General features: G+C 41.2%; 4 non-coding genes across 4 annotated transcripts; all 4 read left to right on the top strand.

Annotated features, from left to right (window-relative positions):
• Positions 1–9,431: 9,431 nt before the first annotated feature.
• Positions 9,432–9,504, top strand: trnak-uuu (transfer RNA lysine (anticodon UUU)). Its single transcript has one exon. It is a non-coding gene; the product is annotated as a tRNA-Lys (tRNA).
• A 122-nt stretch (positions 9,505–9,626) lies between these two features.
• Positions 9,627–9,708, top strand: trnas-aga (transfer RNA serine (anticodon AGA)). Its single transcript has one exon. It is a non-coding gene; the product is annotated as a tRNA-Ser (tRNA).
• Positions 9,709–9,932: 224 nt separating this feature from the next.
• Positions 9,933–10,004, top strand: trnah-gug (transfer RNA histidin (anticodon GUG)). The gene has a single exon. It is a non-coding gene; the product is annotated as a tRNA-His (tRNA).
• A 639-nt stretch (positions 10,005–10,643) lies between these two features.
• Positions 10,644–10,716, top strand: trnak-uuu (transfer RNA lysine (anticodon UUU)). The gene has a single exon. It is a non-coding gene; the product is annotated as a tRNA-Lys (tRNA).
• The last annotated feature ends 9,501 nt before the right edge of the window (positions 10,717–20,217 follow it).

Here is a 20,217-nt window from a genome sequence, read left to right as displayed (position 1 = left end):
CCAAGTGGTCAACAAAAGCCTCGTTGCTGTTTGCCACTTGATCATACATATTATATAGCACAGATCTTTAAAGAGAGAGAGAGATGTGACCCTAAATACAGCTTCCATGTCACCCAGCAGATGTAACTATAGCTTGTATGTCTGATAGCACAGCTAACATGAACATACATGAATGGTAAAACAAAATCTATTTGTTTCCATGATAAACCAGCCTTATTGCATAAGTCATGTTTTCCAGCTTCTAGTCATTTATTGTGCATGCTACCTTATATTTTCCAGTTGTTATTTTACTTTAATAAAATTGAGATATGTCATGCATGGGATTGGTACCATAAGGTTTAACCAAAATCTAAATGTAGATATCAGCAATATTATTTTGCATTAAGTTAGCAAACACTTGCTGTTAACATTAATATTTGCAAGCCTCCAAGCTTGGTAGCAAATCTACGCATGATTCCATGGTAAACCAGAGATATTGCATTAGTTGTTTTCCAGATTCTTGTCATTTATTGTACATGCTACTGTTGTGGCAAAAATTCTGTTAAACATCATCACTGCGTAAGAGACACTCAGAGTCAAATTAATAAAAAGAAAAGTTCTTTTCTTTCTCTTATGATACCTGTTTGGGATCAATGAATATTAAAATTTCCACAACAATTCCCCCTTTTTATCATTCAGATTACCCAATCATAATAATAAAAATAATAGATCAAATTTTAAGTCATATCATCACTTATACTCTTCATCTCTGGTTACCATTACAAATCTTGAAATACAAAGAAATAAAAGTAGAATAAAATCCCTCATTTCGACCCCTCTCCTTGTACGTCATCACATAGCGGATAACCACAGCTTTTAACCTTCTGTTCATATCAAAAACATTCATAGAAAGAAAGAAAAAGAAAAGGAAACCATACAATTTAACACATGTCACAGTAGCTCCCACTACTTGCATCATCATATTTTGTTCATCCAATTGAACAGACTCCCAGCTTTAACCAGTCTCTGTACTGAGCTGGAGACACATTATAATGCATGGTAAACATAACAATATTGATAATCCTGTCGCTGAAATTGGTAGTACAGTACCCCCAACCCCCCAAAGATTAACCAATCGTATCCATTTACCATCAGTCCACGCCCATTTCCATACATCGCCTCCATTTTCCTAACCATATTTTCTTAACTTTTAACACCATATTTAATAAAATCTATCCTGAAAAGGTTTTATATTTTTTATCCATTCTTTTAACCAATGTAGTTGTTCAAAATTAACTCTAATATTTCCATTACGGACCATCTTTTAGCTTATTACCATACATATTCTCCCATGATCGGCCTTTCTTACCCTTAATGGAAAGCCTAATCAAGTTTCTTCAATAATAATCCCTATAATTTACCTGAAATATTTTCTAATGAATCCTTAACCAATCAAATCATTTGATCTAAGCCCTATTTTGATTCAATCAAATAAAATCATCAAAATCATCACAAAAACAGATTCTTTTGCTAAACTCAAACCATTAGTTCGTGCATCTTCCTCCGGGTGTGTTGTTCATCTCGTTTGCCCCATGGACATTCCGTCTTCACCAGGGTGACTCTTTGCGAGTCGTTGCCGTAGTCTTTCCCTCGCCGGTGAGGGAGGCTGTTACTAGCACAAGCCTTTGACCCCTCACGTTGTCCTCATATTTGATTGTTGAGGCCTGTCTGTGTAGTCTAAGGTGAGAGACTTGGACCCAGGTGTCCCACTCTCCAACCGTTTTCTGATCATTACCAGATTTGCCCCTTAGATCACGATGTACCCCTACTGGAGTGAACCATTTCTTGCCTGCTTTCACCTGTGAATGGAGACCTTAAGTTTTGTTAGTGACCGCTTGTCTTGCCGCTCGTCCCCTTTGGTGTGATCTGTGGAATCAACAACCTGAAACATTATCTCCGGATAATTTCTTGCTCACTTAATAGCACTCGGGGTCCTTTTACCCTGAAAAACACTCAACCCACTTTGCTCATGTCCACAACACAATATTTATACATTTGGAACAGAATTAGTTCTGTTTTCTGCAATCCTTCCTGACATTCTGCAAAAGGAAAATCTTAAGTTATGCGCTGCGCAGGTGTGGCCTTGTTTCTTTCTGCCACAATAACAATCTAGGCCAGGATAGTTAGTCAAATTCATCCATAACCATTATTTTATTGGGCACATTCTGCCCTGCATCAAAAGTCTGCATGCTCTGTAAAGAAAAACAAATGTCGAGGTTATTTTCAGATAGTAAAGTACACGTAGTTTCTTTTGTCTGCTGTGCTGCCACGGCCTTCGCTGCTGCATCTGCCCTGGCGTCTCCTGTTGAAACAGTCCTGCAATTTTGTTATCAGCGTGTGCGGCACACTTACAGACAGCAATTTTGTTAGGGAGAAGAATGGCTTCTTGCCAGGCTTTTACCCTATTAAGCCCCTTGTACTCCCAACATATACCGTCCCTTAATAAACCAAATTTTGTCAATTGTTATCAAAATTGTTACCATCCCCCCTTTTGATGCATGAATCATCTCGTGCATCAATCTAACATAATGGTGTTTGGATAAAGTTTGCCATCAACACTAACCCAAACGTTGTCCCAAAGCCAAAATTCCTCCAGACATCTTTCTCTGCCTCTGAAACAAAAATATGACTTAAAGCCACAAACACATCTTCTTATCAGAGAATTTGGAGGGCAACGGCCCTCAGTCTTACAGTGTATCCTGCTTTTCAGGCCTGTTGTTTGGTCTCTTAATCCCGTCATCTACAAACATTGTTTCTGAAAATTCTGTTTCAATTGTTTCTGTCAGGTCAGGTCGTGCTGTACAGACTTGGTCAATGTCAGTCAAACAACATTTTCCCCCTTTTGTTCACAATATTCATAAATGTGTAGGACTCTCTGGATAATTTGATATTGACTTAGCCAATATGTCACTTTGTTATTGCCTGCAAATCTATAACATTTTAGTTTATCTCAACCCATGATGGACATCTCTCTACAACTTCACAAATCCAATTTACATAAATGCTTTTAATCCATAGATTGATTCATAATTACCAGTAGCAGACAGAGCTGGATAACTAATCCATTTAAAGCTCGTCCCATTTTCTGCATCATCTTGTCATCAGATTGACTCAAAACTATTAGCTTCCTTAAAACTTGTCATTTGCCTTAACCCATCTGTAATGATAAAACCCTCATTCCAGAGGTTAATGACACAATATACACACTATTCAGACGCAGTATTCGTACCCCAAACTAACACATACAAGACATAGAGTGCAGTCACCATCACACACACTCATATTAGACACATATTTTAACTGTTCATTTTTAATGTTCGCTTTTCATTATATCATCTCTAAAAAGATTTAAATTTTAATTAAGATTTTAAACTTCACATTTTACTGTAGCTTTTACCTAATTTTACATGGTCTCTTAACCAGTTACAAAGCATGTCTGTTCATGATCAATTTCTTAGAAAAGTCAGCTGGGTTGTTTTGGTTCATTATCACTATTTTGTTCTTTAGCAGGCCGATAACAAAAAGACAGACACAGTTACCATCCCTTCCTCCACTCAAGCAGCCTCTCTCACTATAAACAAATAATCTTTTCAACAGCCTCCTAAGACTGTAATTTAGACAAAATGTAATATTAAATGTATTACATTAACCTTTTACCATTCAGCTTTATTATCCAGACTTTTCTCAAATCTACAAAAGCCTGTCTTCATCTTTAGCCACCACCATGCCTAACGACCTTCAGGAGTTAAAACTATGTTATAAACATATTAGCTCAAAATTAACTCTTCTATACATTTTACTTGCCCATATGGCAACCAACATCATGTCCCTCATATAATTAAGTTTTGTTACTGTCTCCGCAGCAAATAATGGCAATCACCTCATGGAATCAGCTGGCTTTTGAAAGTCCACTCCCGCTAATCATTTATCTTTAATTTTCTTCTCTTCAGGGTGTCGTCCCCTGGCATAGTTGCAGACACTTGTCACAATGAAAAACAAGCCATACAATCAATGCGGTTTCTGGTGAGTGGTATAGAGGAACTCACATTTCTGGGTCAGACTGCCGTAAAGTTAATTTTAACCTCACAGCCCATCTCACCTCTCAATGCTCTGCTGACCCCGGTGGCCTCCAGTAATCAGCGCTCAACTCTCATACCTTTCTCACAAATAACAACCTCCATCCGGAGTTGCCCAATGTTTCGTGACCCCCTGCGTTGGGCTGTCCCCTGGCCAGGAAGATCATCCCGTCATTGAGTAGCCACTTGTACACACTGGTGACCGCTCTTTCCCAATACAATCAGTTTTCTTCAACAGAACTCAGCTGTTTTCTGGAGCTTAGGAAAGGCACGTTCAAGAGTCACCAGAGCCATTCCGATTGCCTAATAGTGTTCACAGGGAGACAGGTTAATAACAACAGTATTTAATCACTTAAATCCATTAACTATCTTAAAAGCAGCAACCTAGCTACTTAGACTATACTCAGTGAATTTAGATCACAACCGTACATTCAGTGTACTTCATCTGTAGCCGGAGCCATCGGTCCTGAATGGTGGAGACTAAATGAGACAAAGTTGTTACTGGTCCTAAAATACGCTAATCAAAATGTCACCTCTATCGTTTAAGGTCTGTATTATTATTTTAAAGACTTCTTTAAAGTCATTCAGTTTTACTTAAATCCATTTACAAATACAAATTGCCCTCTGAACGGCAATGATTTCTTTTAACCTCTCCATGTCTATGATTTTCAACTTAAACACTGTGCTTTACTTATGACACAGGCTCAGATAACAGCTTTTAGCTGACATTGAATCAGAGAGAGACTCTGAGGTACACTGCATTTTCATAAAACTTTTAACATCAGACTTTATCTACCATCTTTTAACTCTATCCCAGCTTAAGGCATCTTTGCCAGAAATTACATGTGTTTTCAAATAAACATAGTTTTACAGTTGTCTTTTGCCCACGTCAGGGAATCTAGACATTACAAATTTCCACTCAGATTGAGTCTCTGTCGCACTGGCACTTTCAGCCACAGCACACATCAGATTTAGATAAGCGAACTGTTTCATTACAGCCAATAGCAGACTTATCTTTTGAAAGCAAAACATCAGCTTCTAGCTCTTTCATGGTCAACTTTTCAAGCTGTTTGTTTAATCAGATGCCTTTCTACACATTTTACATTTAGCAACTGTTAATTCAGTAGCCTACTACTTCTGCTTATTTGTTCTTACATAAAAATAATTATTCTAGTTCTCAATAACGTTTCACATTTCTCAATCTCAATTAGGATTTACTTTTTGACGAGGCAAGCACTCTCTGCTTGTGATACTTTTGCAGTTATTGTAAATCATCTGTGAGATTAGTCTCTCTATATACTCTAAAATCCTTTTTTAAATGTTTAATTACAACACAATCATCCTGTTAGTTACTTTGATATATTTTGCTACTCACATTTGTTGGAGTCATTAATTTTACATCAACCTGTATTCATCAATTCACTTTTAAAAATTACTATTATAGATCTTTTCTTTAAAAGGATTCACTTTAATACTTCAATCTCTTGACCTTGTTTTTATCTCTTACTCTTTCTCAGACGAAAACTTTAATATCGTTATATAAACACTGATCTACTTTCAAACCCACATTATTACCAGAAATGTGTCACTATATTACACTTTGTTTTTTTTACACCTTCTCGGTGGGCATTTACAGTTACGTGTTAAATTGTCCTGCTGACCACAATCAAGACACTCTCTGTCATCTAGTGGGTTCATGTGTCAGCCTCAACTACAGCATCAGACACCTGTCCTTTACTATAGTTTGATCACTGTGAGCTTGCAAACGGCTCCAACTTACTGCACACCCTTGAAGCAGTGTGTGTCCCATTCAGGAATGTAAACAGAGCCACTGATTAAGCAGTTCTCTGTATACTTTTACAGTCCACCAGTGGCGGATTTAATCACAATAGCCAAATCATAATCTTCATCATTATCATTGGCCGCACATTAATTTTAATAAGCTGCATCGAAATGCTCAAAATATTCTAAGTTGTTTTCACAAAGTTTTCGTTTAACTTTAGTCATACTTGTCCAAGGAAATTATCCTGACCCATAATTTCATTTATAAAACAGACAATATCTTTTGCTTCAATGACTTAATATCAACAAATATCCACCATTATACATTATTGATTTCCAGAATTTTTTGTCAAAGTTGTCTTTACATTTTACTAATTTGGTATTATCATCAACAACCCTAATTACAGAACAAGTACTTTTATATAACATCCGGAAACCGAGGTGAATAAGCAAACCCTGTTTCTGTACCCCCAGCATAGCTGGACCCTAGGTTCAAAACACAATGGTTATCAAACTAAAACTAAACCTAATTTCAATCATTATTTTACCATTAAAATATAGAACTTTTCCCCATTTTGCTTAATGAAACATTCCTTATCTTTATATCACATTAATCCCCGTTAATCATACTCAATGCCTTATTTTTATTCTGAAACTCATTTTTCATACCATTTAAACAGTTAATTTGACTTCCATAAATTCTGTCAGACATTTTATTTTCATCACATATAGTTTTCTACTATATTTCTTCCATCTTTCCCTACATGCCAGTTCCTTCTGCATCCTCTGTTCTACATGCTAATTCTTTCTTTTCTCTACATGCCAGTTCCTTCATTATCTAACCAGTACATGATTGTTTGCACAATCCCCACACAAACATATCTCACACACCAACCTTCTTGTTTTTTTTTTTTTTTTTTTTCACTTCCTTCTTCCATCAAGTCTCTCACCCGTCATAGTGACACTTGAATTTCCAATCTTTCCCTTGTTTTGATAACAATCCCCTATTTCACACAGACAGCCTTATTGCTGCTTGCAACTTCAATCCTTATCATATAAATTTAAGTTCTCTAGACATCTAATGTCATGCATCCATTTACTGGATGAAGAAGTAAAAACTTTATTTCTCTCGACAGTTCCTTTTTAGCTGCCCCTTTAAGACAACAATCCATTGTTTGTCCACATTGCTTACACATGTTGAACACAGCCATAACTACCTTTTTTGTTTCTCACTGCCCTGTTCAACTGATTCTCGCACTACTTTCAGTCTAGTTGTGCTCAGTGTTCCCTCCCTGGGGAAATCATGGTATTTTCTCAGTTTTTTCAATATCTAAAACATAAATTTTCCCCCATAATTTTCTCATTTGATAGAAAAACCGGTGTATCAAAATTTGCATGCTTACCTTGAGACTTCCCCATATTGGCTGCTTCTCTGTTCTCTGTGGATTTCTCTTCAACGCGCGTTTTCCTGATCTGTTAGGCGTCCCCAACAGACCCGATTTTTTCTTTTAACCCAAATCGGTCGGGTTGCACTATTAGTGCCCTCCTAATTAAGGTTTACCAAAAACTGTTCTGGTTCCCCCTAATTAGCCTCAGTACCTAAAAACAATTTGCTCCGTGGCGGAACAACTCATTTTCAGGTTACCTATCTGTTTGAAATCTCTTGATCTGTTACAGACCTCAATTAATCTCAGATAATTTCCTCTCGTATCTGTTTGAAACCTCTTGATCTATATATAGATCTCAATTAATCTCAGATTACGTACCACAGAAACAGCCCTCAGCCAATATGGTTCACTCACATTTCATACCCGAAACAAAATACTTTTCCCCAAAAGAAAATATTTTAGACGTCTCTTACCAGAGATATGTTGGTTGCCACGGGTTCGCTTTCTTTTGATTCCAGTGGAGCCCCTCCCGGACCCGATAGCGGTCGGCCCCTCTCTCTCAAGCTTACGAGGTAGAGCTGGAACTGCTCAGTCCAGGTGGCCAAAGACCGTCCGCTCTCAGGTCCAGAAGGCACTTCCAAGGAATCCCACTCTGACACCAAAATTGTTGTGGCAAAAATTCTGTTAAACATCATCACTGCGTAAGAGACACTCAGAGTCAAATTAATAAAAAGAAAAGTATTTATTCTTGCAAGAATAGGTTCAGTCTAGTACACAGAAGTTACGCTGTGCAAGAGAGTGACACACAAATGGAAGATATGAGACAGTCTTTATACTGTTTTCAAGGTTCCTCCTCACCCGCTGTACCTTTCACCCACTCAGATAAGGTCCTTACTGCTACTTAAAGACACAAACTGGTACTGAAATAAACTGGCCAAATCTGACCGTCCCTAAGGTCAGAGGTCCTGTCCCATATGTTCCTGAAACGTCACGCACAAGCACGTACACACATATACTTTTATACATTGAATAGGTTCTTTCTCTTATGATACCTGTTTGGGATAAATGAATATTAAAATTTCCACAACAGTACCTTATATTTTTTAGTTTTCAGCTCATCAACCTCGGTTTTGCAAATTCTAAACTAGCTAGCTCTGGCTGCTACATTCCCAGAGTTAGCAAACGTTAGTCTGTTAACATGAATATTTGCAAGCCTCCTCCAAGCACAAACATCACATACCTGTTGCATTTCACCATCCACTTATTTAGCTGCTGTCGCATCCCTTGACATGCCATCTCCTTTAACCTCCTTCTTTTTCTATTTTTAACCCCCGACCGCTTTTTTGCTTCATTCATCTTTTTCGAGTTTCAACGATAACGCACTCCTGTGCTGCTCCTCAGCGCTCACGCGCGCGCCCCCGCCCGCTCGCGATACCCTTCTATGTCAAAATAAATTCAATGATGGAATATTATGAGGGCACCGACGCCTACTCTAGCCTGTTAGTCCTCTAAAATTTATATAACTTTTTTTATATTTAACTTGTATAAATTTTATATAAATGTATATAACTTATAAAAAATAAAAAAAAATTTAACCATCGCTTTGGCGCCCTCATGATGCGGCGCCCCTATGCGCCGCATATAGCGCATACCCACTTTTTGCGCCACTGGCTACAAACAACTGCGCCTTTGACACAAGTTTACAATAACAATAGGAGCGCGGCAAGTCAACAGCATTGAAGCGTGTGAAGAGGCTTTCCAGACAAATAGCAGTGAGTATTTGTTCTTTTTCCTAGCATTATTTTCCTTTAATTACTATTATCATCAGTCTACTAGGCTGCATTCCCACTAATTAGCAAATATATTTTGACATAGCAGACGTTTTGACGGCCATTCTGAATCTTCGAAGAAGGAAACGCAAAGCATTGGAGGACACTCTTTTTTCTGCGCCAATACGATTCATTTTGCTGTGCGTTCCCACGCAGCACGCACGCTTCTCGAGCAAGAGCCCGGATAGCTCAGTCGGTAGAGCATCAGACTTTTAATCTGAGGGTCCAGAGTTCAAGTCCCTGTTCGGGTGAACGAGCCTCTTTTTGTGGAGCGGTACGTTTTGTTGTTGAGTTCTTGCTGATGCTCTACCGACTGAGCCCGGATAGCTCAGTCGGTAGAGCATCAGACTTTTAATCTGAGGGTCCAGGGTTCAAGTCCCTGTTCGGGCGAACGAGCGTCTTTTTGTGGAGCGGTACGTTTTGTTGTTGAGTTCTTGCTGATCTACACTGGCCTCGGGCAGCAACGCTGCAAGGCACCAATCCACAAACGACGTGCCCCTTTCAGCCAGCTTGTAGTCGTGGCCGAGTGGTTAAGGCGATGGACTAGAAATCCATTTGGCTCTCCCCGCGCAGGTTCGAATCCTACCGACTACGTTGACAGCATGCGCCTGCTTTAGTTTGTAACCTTCTGGAGGCCTAGCTTAAACTTTATAAAAGGAAAAACAGAATCCTTTTCTTTTCAGTGACTTCTTCTCCAGAGTCACTGTTACAGGATTGCCCTTGAAAAGAGTTATGTTGGTAAGAAACAGTTTTGTCTGCAAGCTAAAGATGACAAGGCCCCATTGTATTCAAGGACACGTCAGGTAGACTGGTAGTTCGCCGTGATCGTATAGTGGTTAGTACTCTGTGTTGTGGCCGCAGCAACCCTGGTTCGAATCCGGGTCACGGCAAGATTTTCTGGGTGCCATTGAAATTGAGCTCCATGTCGCCACCTGTCCTTCAGACTACTCTTTTTGTGCACGGCGCGTGCCCTTGATGTGCTCTGGATGTTCGAGTGAATTGAAACTGGGACCTTCTTTGAAAGCACGAGCTCTCAGGTTCGAACCCTTAGAGAAAAGACTGAAAACGAAATGCTCCTATTTATTTCGGAAGAATCTTGCTTCAGAGAGAATATGGTGCGTGTATATTTTCTAATCGCTAGGTGTCAGTACACTCGCTGGCTGTTACCTAGAGTGCCGCGGGCTTGCTATTTGCTACAAACAACTGCGCCTTTGACACAAGTTTGCAATAACGATAAGAGCGCGGCAAGTCAACAGCATTGAAGCGTGTGAAGAGGCTTTCCAGACAAGTAGCAGTGAGTTTTTGTTCTTTTTCCTAGCATTATTTTCCATTAATTACTATTATTATCAGTCTACTAGGCTGCATTCCCACTAATTTGCAAATATATTTTGACATAGCAGACGTTTTGACGGCCATTCTGAATCTTCGAAGAAGGAAACGCAATGCATTGGAGGACACTCTTTTTTCTGCGCCAATACGATTCATTTTGCTGTGCGTTCCGACGCAGCACGCACACTTCTCGAGCAAGAGCCCGGATAGCTCAGTCGGTAGAGCATCAGACTTTTAATCTGAGGGGCCAGGGTTCAAGTCCCTGTTCGGGCGAACGAGCGTCTTTTTGTGGAGCGGTACGTTTTGTTGTTGAGTTCTTGCTGATCTACACTGGCCTCGGGCAGCGACGCTGCAAGGCACCAATCCACAAACGACATGCCCCTTTCAGCCAGCTTGTAGTCGTGGCCGTACCCTCCGGCGAATGGACAGCCTAACTATTCCTAACCATTTGTTACAAGTCCTAACACAAGTCCTAACACAATCTAAATAAGTCCTAACAATTCCTAACACAATCTAAATAAGTCCTAACAATTCCTAACACAGGTCCTAACAATCCTAAATTACGTCCTAACAGTTCCGAACAGCGGGTCCTAACAGTTCCGAACAGCGGGGCAAAACAGCCATTGGCTGGACGGGCCAAAACAGTCATTGGCCGAAACATAGTCTCGTGACCACCGTCATAAAGAGCGACGGCGCGAAAAGGACTCGTCATTCACCCCATCACTACCTGAGACGGTTTTGTGTTTTGATGCAGGCAAGTACAGTTTAATTAACATTTTAACGTGAAAGAGAAAAATTATCTATTCGTTGGACATTACAGTTCAAACTCGGTTTAGGTTGCACACGTTTAATTCAGCTATCTTTATTTGTAATTCGTTGTTTTAACACTTATATAGAGTTCGGAGGCCATGTTTTGATATAGTGATATAAATCGCGGCCTTCATACTGCAAAAGCTTAGCCGGACTGGTTTAAGATAACAGTATATGGACTATAAATGAGGATAATAATTCCTATGATGATTAATGTTAAAATACAGAGTGGTGACTTGTTTTGTATTAACCATAGAGTGTACAAATAAAACCGTAATAAAAAGCCTAATAACTTTAGAAACTAATTATGTTATAATTTTTACATAATGAACTGCTTTATTTTTACTCTCTGTTGCTTTTTACTGTTTTCAATTTATTAGTTTTTTTTTTCAATCGCTAACAAGCGCTTACCCATACTTCAGATAATTTTTCTAAACTCTTAAAACAGACTCACACCCACAAAACACAATTGGCCAAATGGACGATTTTCTTCTCAAAAACACATTTTGAAAAACACACTCTTCATTTCAAAATAGAACACATCTTTCTCTGCATACACTAACTTTACCAAAACACTGAAAATCTGACTCAGACTCAGAATGAAATTATTCTGTCAAAGAATAACACTTGTTTTCACGTCACAAGGTACATGCAGTCAATCAAAGTACACCCAGTTTCAAAATACTGGCTATTGTTGACATTACAAAAACTTCATAGACTTTAGTGTTTCAGTTTGAAAAACATGCAAAACATGCAGTCCACCGTTTTTACACAACATTTCTTGGTTGGGAATTGTATGTCCACATGTACAGTAACTTTACTTTTTTCCAGCCTCTCTTAGTGAAAGACCGTGGTTGATTACATGGTCAATGATAGTGGCACGGATTTCATCACTGACTACTGTTCTTGCAGCCCTTGGAATGCCACCACCACACATTCTTACACCTTTACCTTGCCCTCTCCTTGGGCCTTCTCTTCTCCCTGGCCCTGCTCCTCTCACTTCACCTCTCATCTCTCACTGCACCCCTCACTGCACCTCTCACTGCACCCCTCACTGCATCTCACCTCTCACTGCATCTCACCTCTCACTGCACCTCTCACTGCACCTCTCACTGCACCCCTCACTGCATCTCACCTCTCACTGCATCTCACCTCTCACTGCACACTGCACCCCTCACTGCACCTCTCACTGCATCTCACCTCTCACTGCACCCCTCACTGCACCTCTCACTGCATCTCACCTCTCACTGCATCTCACCTCTCACTGCATCTCACCTCTCACTGCATCTCACCTCTCACTGCATCTCACCTCTCACTGCACACTGCACCCCTCACTGCACCTCTCACTGCATCTCACCTCTCACTGCACCTCACCTCTCACTGCACCTCACCTCTCACTGCACCTCACCTCTCACTGCACCACTCACTGCACCCCATCTCTCACTGCACCTCTCACTGCACCTCTCACTGCACCCCTCACTGCATCTCACCTCTCACTGCACCTCTAACTGCACCTCTCACTGCACCTCTCACTGCACCCCTCACTGCATCTCACCTCTCACTGCACCTCTAACTGCACCTCTCACTGCACCTCTCACTGCACCACTCACTGCACCCCTCACTGCATCTCACCTCTCACTGCACCTCACGTCTCACTGCACACTGCACCTCTCACTGCACCTCTCACTGCACCCCTCATTGCACCAATTTGAATTTAGTGCAACGTAATCATTCATTCTATTTACCATAGTTTAAAAATTGTCTTTTAACATGGTTAAATTAACAAACATACGTAATTTGACAACCATCCATGTGTAAAATCCCTCTTCTACATAGAATTTGTCTTAAATGTTTTCCCCTAAGCCTTTTCTTTAAATTTCATTTCATTTGTATCTCTATGAAGTTGTTCTCAAGTTGTCTCGTATTTACCCTGTTGTTTCATATTTATAGACATGACTAAGACTGGTAAACCAGACTCATACTGGCATGACATCATGTGCAAGTATGCCCAAGGGAAGTACCACTTCTCAACAGGCAAGAAGCCAGGGGCGAAGAAGTGGAAGCATGCCTTGGAAAGAATTAATAACTGTCCATTACACAAACAGACCTGTGCATATGATATATTTGGGAAAATAATCACTTGCAAATGTGGTTATCATAAGGTATGTAATGAATGTGATTATTTTACCTATGCTGGTGATCATTACTAATTTAAAAACATTTTTTAATAAGAGAAAAATGTTCATTATTTGAGCTGTAAAGCCTGACATGAAATAATAGTCAGAAAAAGGTGTGTGTGTGTATATATATATATATATATATATATATATATATATATATATATAATGCGCACAAACTGAGCAAAGCTGTGCAATTTAGTGCAAATGCTGTCAGTACACTAGATTAATTTCTTAGCTTTTAATGTAAATCAGTGAGGTCTTTATAATGGTATAACAGGTTACTTGAATAAAATGCATATAAATGTCAATTTAACTCGCAGTAAAAAGATGCCTGCACAAAGACCTGAAGGTGGGTGTTTTTACAATTCTACTTAAAGGTGTATTACTTTCCTTAAAGAACAACAACCTATGAATCAGACGACAGTTTGCATGTAGTAATTGTGTACAACATGTTTTTCAGCAAAGTTTTGATTTTGATAATTTGCAGATTTTGAAACCTAGGGAAAACACTAATCCTAGGGAAAACACTAATGCTTTTTTTACAGTCAGCAGAGCAGACAGTGTTAGGCATGCAAGCAGGACCACAGAGCAGTGCAGGCATGCAAGCAGGACCACAGAGCAGTGCAGGCATGCAAGCAGGACCACAGAGCAGTGCAGGCATGCAAGCAGGACCACAGAGCAGTGCAGGCATGCAAGCAGGACCACAGAGCAGTGCAGGCATGCAAGCAGGACCACAGAGCAGTGCAGGCATGCAAGCAGGACCACAGAGCAGTGCAGGCATGCAAGCAGGACCACAGAGCAGTGCAGGCATGCAAGGAGGACCACAGAGCAGTGCAGGTGCAAAACCTGCCTCATGGAGCAGTGCAGGTGCGCAGGCAAGACCAGCCTCATGGAGCAGTGCAGGTGCGCAGGCAAGACCAGCCTCATGGAGCAGTGCAGGTGCGCAGGCAAGACCAGCCTCATGGAGCAGTGCAGGTGCGCAGGCAAGACCAGCCTCATGGAGCAGTGCAGGTGCGCAGGCAAGATCAGTCCCAGAGAGCAGTACAGGTGCTCAGGCAAGACCAGCCTCATGGAGCAGTGCAGGTGCTCAGGCAAGACCACTGAGCAGTGCAGGCGCAAAACCAGCCCCAGAGAGCAGTGCAGGCTCAAGATCAGTCCCAGAGAGCAGTGCAGGCTCAAGATCAGTCCCAGAGAGCAGTGCAGGCTCAAGATCAGTCCCAGAGAGCAGTGCAGGCTCAAGATCAGTCCCAGAGAGCAGTTCTTCAATAAAGTGTGGTCTTTGTGGTGAAGACATTGATGTGGACTGTTTCTCCGAACATCTGTCAGATTACCATGTCCAAGAATGTTGTGACCAGTGTGGTGCAAAAGTCTGGGGTGCGGTTGGACTTCTTCACCACATTGAAACTAATCATCCTTGTACCAGTCTTGCAGGGACAGAATCTGTAGATCCACCAACACCTTCTCCAACAACATCATTTACTGAATCACCCGCATACATTGAAGAGCAGCAAGGCGTTCCACAAACTGCACCTCAAACACCATCCATGGAAATTAACCTGAGGCCTCCAGTAGTGAATTGGGTGAGTTTTCTCCCCAAACAGTTCTGTCGAGTTATTAAGCCAGCAGACCAGAAGTGGATCGCGCAGTGTCTATATGACGCCACAGGACGACTTAAGCAGCAGTTTTCTCAAAACTGGTTTCATCCACCAAGTCCCAGCAAGCCTACAACTTCACCTCCTGATCCTAACACCTACTTTAGACAGCGTATGTTTCTGTGGGCCCCAATGAGAATGTGGGGTATTCCTCTGAAGTGCACACAGTGCAATAGGAAGATGCACCATTCAGGAATCTACACAAAAGTGAGGGAAGTCATTGATATTGACTCGAGATATTATTTAATTGGAGTAGACTACCCTCGCTGCAGTAAGTGTAAGATTCCTGTCTGCCCTTGGAGTTCGGAGATCCTCAAACAACTAGATCCCTCCCACAGAAACAAATTCCCCGCTGTTCTTACCACTCACCTTGCACTTGACAGGAAGTGTGTGATTTTGTTGAAGCCTAGAACTGCTGGGAACAGCTCCAGTTTCTTGCAGCAGGCGCTTGAAGAAGTTCACAGCGAGGAGTGGGCAAGACGTACCATTAACTATCTGACAGACTGTGAATTTCACAAAAAGAAATGTGCCCTGACACAGGCTGAAGTGGTATATCAGCAGCCACCGCCTTTTTGCCCCCTACCTCTGGCACAGTGGTTTGAGACGGTTCATGCCAACGAGATCCTGAGTCACATTGATGAGCTAAAGGGTGTAATAACATCAACATATGGTAGCATCCTGAAGCTTGATTCTACCAAAAAGGTAAATGTATATAAAAAGAGGCAAATGCATGTTAATTTCAACTTGATGTTCAGAGATTTTTATCTGATTGTAATGTTTGTGTATTTATATAGATAACTAAAAAGCTTGCTGGTGGCATTGCGGACACTGCTACATGGATGACCAATGTTGGCAATGAGTTTGGCCAAGTCCTGAACTGTGTCCTAACCACTGGTGAGGGAGCTGGCATAGATGACTTGTGTCAGGGCATCGTAAAGCGATACAAGGATGCTGGGGAGCCAGAGCCAGCTGTGATTTACGTTGACCGGGACTGCTGCAGCGAGACAGGTTTGTTACATTAAGTCTTTACCTAATATGAATGTGTTTGTATTTCTAATTCATATTAGCAACCATTTCAGGCATGTTTCTAAATTACTAAAAACTAAATTTCATTCCTGTACATGGTTTTTCTAGGTGTTTGTTCATATTCTTTAAGAACACTCATAAAGAGAATTTTTAGAACTATTTACTATAGAAATTTATATTTTTTTAGATCTATTTACAATGGTTCTAAAATTCTTAATTTCTATTTACAGTAGCAATTTACTATGAGAACCCTGTTCAGTGTTTGCAATCAAGTAGACAAAAGCTTATGTAAAACAGCATTATTATATTTCTTTAATGATGCAAATGTAAATCTGAGAAAACAATCACTCCTTGTTTCTCATTGGTGTAGGCGTGACTCCAGTTCTTACCTGGTTCCGACCATGGAATATCACAGTGCGACTTGATGTGTTCCACTTCATGCGGCGGTTTACTGCTGGCCTTACAACGGAGCACCATCCACTGTATGGCACTTTCTGCTCCAAGTTGTCCAGCTGTATATTTGAATGGGACAAGGATGACATCTCTCGTCTTAAAGAGGCGAAAAAGACCATGCTTTTAAAAAAACATGGGGGTCATATTTCAACAGAGGCCCAAATCCTGTCAAGCATCACCTCCAGTGAGCTGGCCAAGCACTGCAGGAGGGGGACACGCGGAGTTGAAGAAACTCGTGTCTTGATACAAGGACTGCTGGACTCCATGTGGGAACTGACCGACACCACTGGTTTGCGCCTCATCAATCCAGAGAGCATGACACGTGTGTGGGAGGTACAGCAGAAACACTTACCTTGCATCCAAGATCCACCCGGTGTTCAGTTGTACACAAAACTGGGCTCCGGTTTACAGAAGGGTGACAAGGTTCTGGATGTACTGAGGTGTGGCAGAGGGTCCTCCTCTCTGGAAAGCTTCCATCGCCACCAGTGCACTTTTATTCCAGGTAAATTGAAATCATAAAACAATATTATGCATATATTTAAATAGTGTTGTCACAATACTGAAGTTGCTGACTTCGAAAATTAAAGGCACCAAATTGGAAACAAACCTTTTTCTTAGGCCTGGTGGTTCTGAGTGGGGGGTTATATAATAGTATTTTAATCATGTGAAACATTGTCTTTCAGGTTGGAGATGTAATGCACTACATACGCAGATGTACATGCTTGAGGGTGCATCTAGGTGGAACATCAACCGAGCTCATCAAGCTGTGGACATGAGTGGTACATCACTTACTAAAATGTATGATGTACGTTTAATGTCCCACATGAATGTCCTCAGCAACAGAGTCCTTGGATGTGCACTCCTGCCAGAATTCAAACCTCCTGGGAAACCCACTGGTAAGATTCACCATTGTACACACTATTACGATAGTGATTCCAGGCATCACTGTGTGTTTTCAAAGGCTTTGCATGCTGCCTGAACGCTAACCAATCAGACCATCGTTTTCATGACTGATCATTGCTGTAAAGGTGCTTGTTCCTAGTTATAAGATATGTCAGTTTGTGAAGTTGAAGTGTATTTGTTTTAGTTTTTCTTTTGTGATTTTTGCTTTTACATTTTTCATGTTAATCGCAAAATAGATTTTTCATTAGCAACACTACATTCATCACATGCACTGTAGCCTACTGCTTTAGCCTGATATATAGCTCTTATTACAAAATGTTTATTGAATCTTTATGGCAGATGAGCTGTGGAGTACTTGCTGGCACAGTCTGACAGAGGAGACCTGCTTTCTCCACTGGAGCAACATGAAATCGCCTTGCCAGAGATGGAGGTTGAAGTTCAGGAGGATGAGTGTCTGGATGTCACAATATGTGATGCGGCAGACCTCAATTTGGGCACACACACCCTTGCAAGTTCCAGCAGTCATGGTGATTCATTGATCTCACCTCTGGTAATGTCAATTTTCTTGATCGTTTTGAATTAAAATTACATAGGAATGTTAATGTTTTTAGGAGCAATGAATGAGTTGCTTCATGATTAAACGTTCATTTAATTAAAAGATTAATAATAGTCAATTTGAACAGTCAATTTTGTAACTGAAGTTTATTCTTCTCTTTAAAATGTTTTTAAAAAATCTAGGAAACCAGTGTGCCAAGTGGTGGCTCTTACAGTCCTGACATTGAAGACATTTCCTGTGCTGGGCCCAGCACACCAGCTCCGGTAAAGTTTCTAATACCTGATGCTTGTAATTTGTGAATGGTTTATCAAAGTATCAAAATAATTTCCTAATCCAGGATTCTGTTTTTGTTTCCATTTCTAGGACAGTAGATGTGATTCAAGGGGTGTTCCTGGATGGGAGGCAGTGGATAACCTGGCAGGCTATCTCGTCAGTCTCAACCGCACGATCACTGGTTTATCAACTAACGAGATAGCAGAGATCTTGCGGTTGTATTCGTATTTGCATACCATTGATCAGTCCCCCTCCAAGTATTCCCTTAAGTGCAAGAAAAAGACCTTGGAAGGTCCTTGGAGAGCTTCTCGGAAGCGTAGTGGCTCAGCCCCTGGTCAGCAAGCAGCTGAGAGGTGAGTTAAATTGTAGTGCACCGGTGTTAAATTTGAGTCTTGTTGAATGCTCCCTGTATAATTTAATTCCTTTCAAAGGTTAAAAATACTTTAAAAAAACTGTTTTGATGAGATCCAGGATAGATCATAAAGTCTATCTCTCATTGCCATACAATTCCAAAACATAATCAGTCTATATGTTTACAAAGCTATAATGAACCATAGAATACTAATCATACATAATACAATCATGCATCTTTTTATTCACAGACTGTTCATGACTCATGGTCAGGCTGCCCAGAGACCTGATGCCAACAGGGTTTCAGAATGTGTTGCACTCAAGCTTCTGAAGGAATTCAGGGAAGCCAGAAATAGGCCTAAAGATAACAAGGGCAAAACCTTTCCCATTCCTCAGGCAATTGTGATGATTTATAGCCACATCAAGCAGCTGCTTGAAGACTGCAGAGAGCTACTAGACCAGACCAACTTGGTGCTAGTTACTATAAACAACACCACAGTGTCTTCATGGTGAGTTGGATTTCAGCTTCCTAAATTCACTTCAGTAATATGAAATCTATTCCTATGATGAACGACTGCACTTCTGAAATAATAAATCTTTTGAACTATTCTCTATTCCACATGTATTTGTATATAACATACATTAAATGTATACATTGTTCCCTTTCGTAGTCACTCCGAGTTACGTCGGATGACGACGAATGGGGGTTTCGCTTAGAACACCTATCGACTTCGAGTATTACAAAACGAGCCAATGGCGATGAAATGCCATGGGTCTGCGGAATTTGCATAGCGTATCTCCGCCCCACCGCGTGGGTATAAAGGAGGACGCCGGCAACATGCAGGTATGTTTTCGCTTCGGAGCCAAGAATATTTCTTCACTCCACAATCATCTCTGACTTCGCTCTATGAGACGAGCTTCTCTCTCCGGTGTTGGTGTGACGGCGATCTGCAGCGAGCTCACAGTGCCTGCTGATCTGTGCAGTGATCTGCCAGTGTGTGTGTGTCTCCCTGTGCGCTTCAACATCGCGGAGTTTTTTTCTCCTCTCATAAAAGAGCTCGCACGCGGCACGTCTTTTTAAAGACGGCTCGCCCGTGCATTTCTGGTTGCAGCGGACTGGTATCGGACTCTGATGGGCACGAGCGCTGTCTAGTGTGTTTGGGCTTTGATCATGCTTGAACAGCGCTCGTGGATGACTCATGTTCTCTCTGGGAACGTGATCATCGCGTCATATATAGGTCGAGACTCGGTGAACTCGCAAGAGTGAGAGTCCCCTCATCCACTACCCGATCTTCGGCTGGTGGACAGGGTGACCTGAGGGTGTTGGTCTGGAACAAGGCGCCGACTCTGTGTCCACGCCCCAGCCCCCCCTCTTTAATGACGGTGCCCGCTAGCGAACTGATGATTCCACGAGTCTACCCACGGGTGGCCCGTGTGTTTTCATTTGAAGCTACAGAGGATGATGCTGTGTCTGTAGCAGCATCACTAGGTGGGCTTGATTCTTCTGGAAATGACGACTCTTCACAGCTGCCACCCCTTGGTGTGCATACGGCTGTGCCTGAGTCTGATC

The sequence above is a fragment of the Siphateles boraxobius genome, unplaced genomic scaffold (assembly GCF_051911475.1).
Source record: "Siphateles boraxobius isolate OS27281-9 unplaced genomic scaffold, OSU_SipBor_1 6, whole genome shotgun sequence".
NCBI classification, from domain to species: Eukaryota; Metazoa; Chordata; class Actinopteri; order Cypriniformes; family Leuciscidae; genus Siphateles; species Siphateles boraxobius.
The sequence above is the reverse complement of the archived record's forward strand: the minus strand, read 5'-3'. Positions and strand labels throughout refer to the sequence as shown.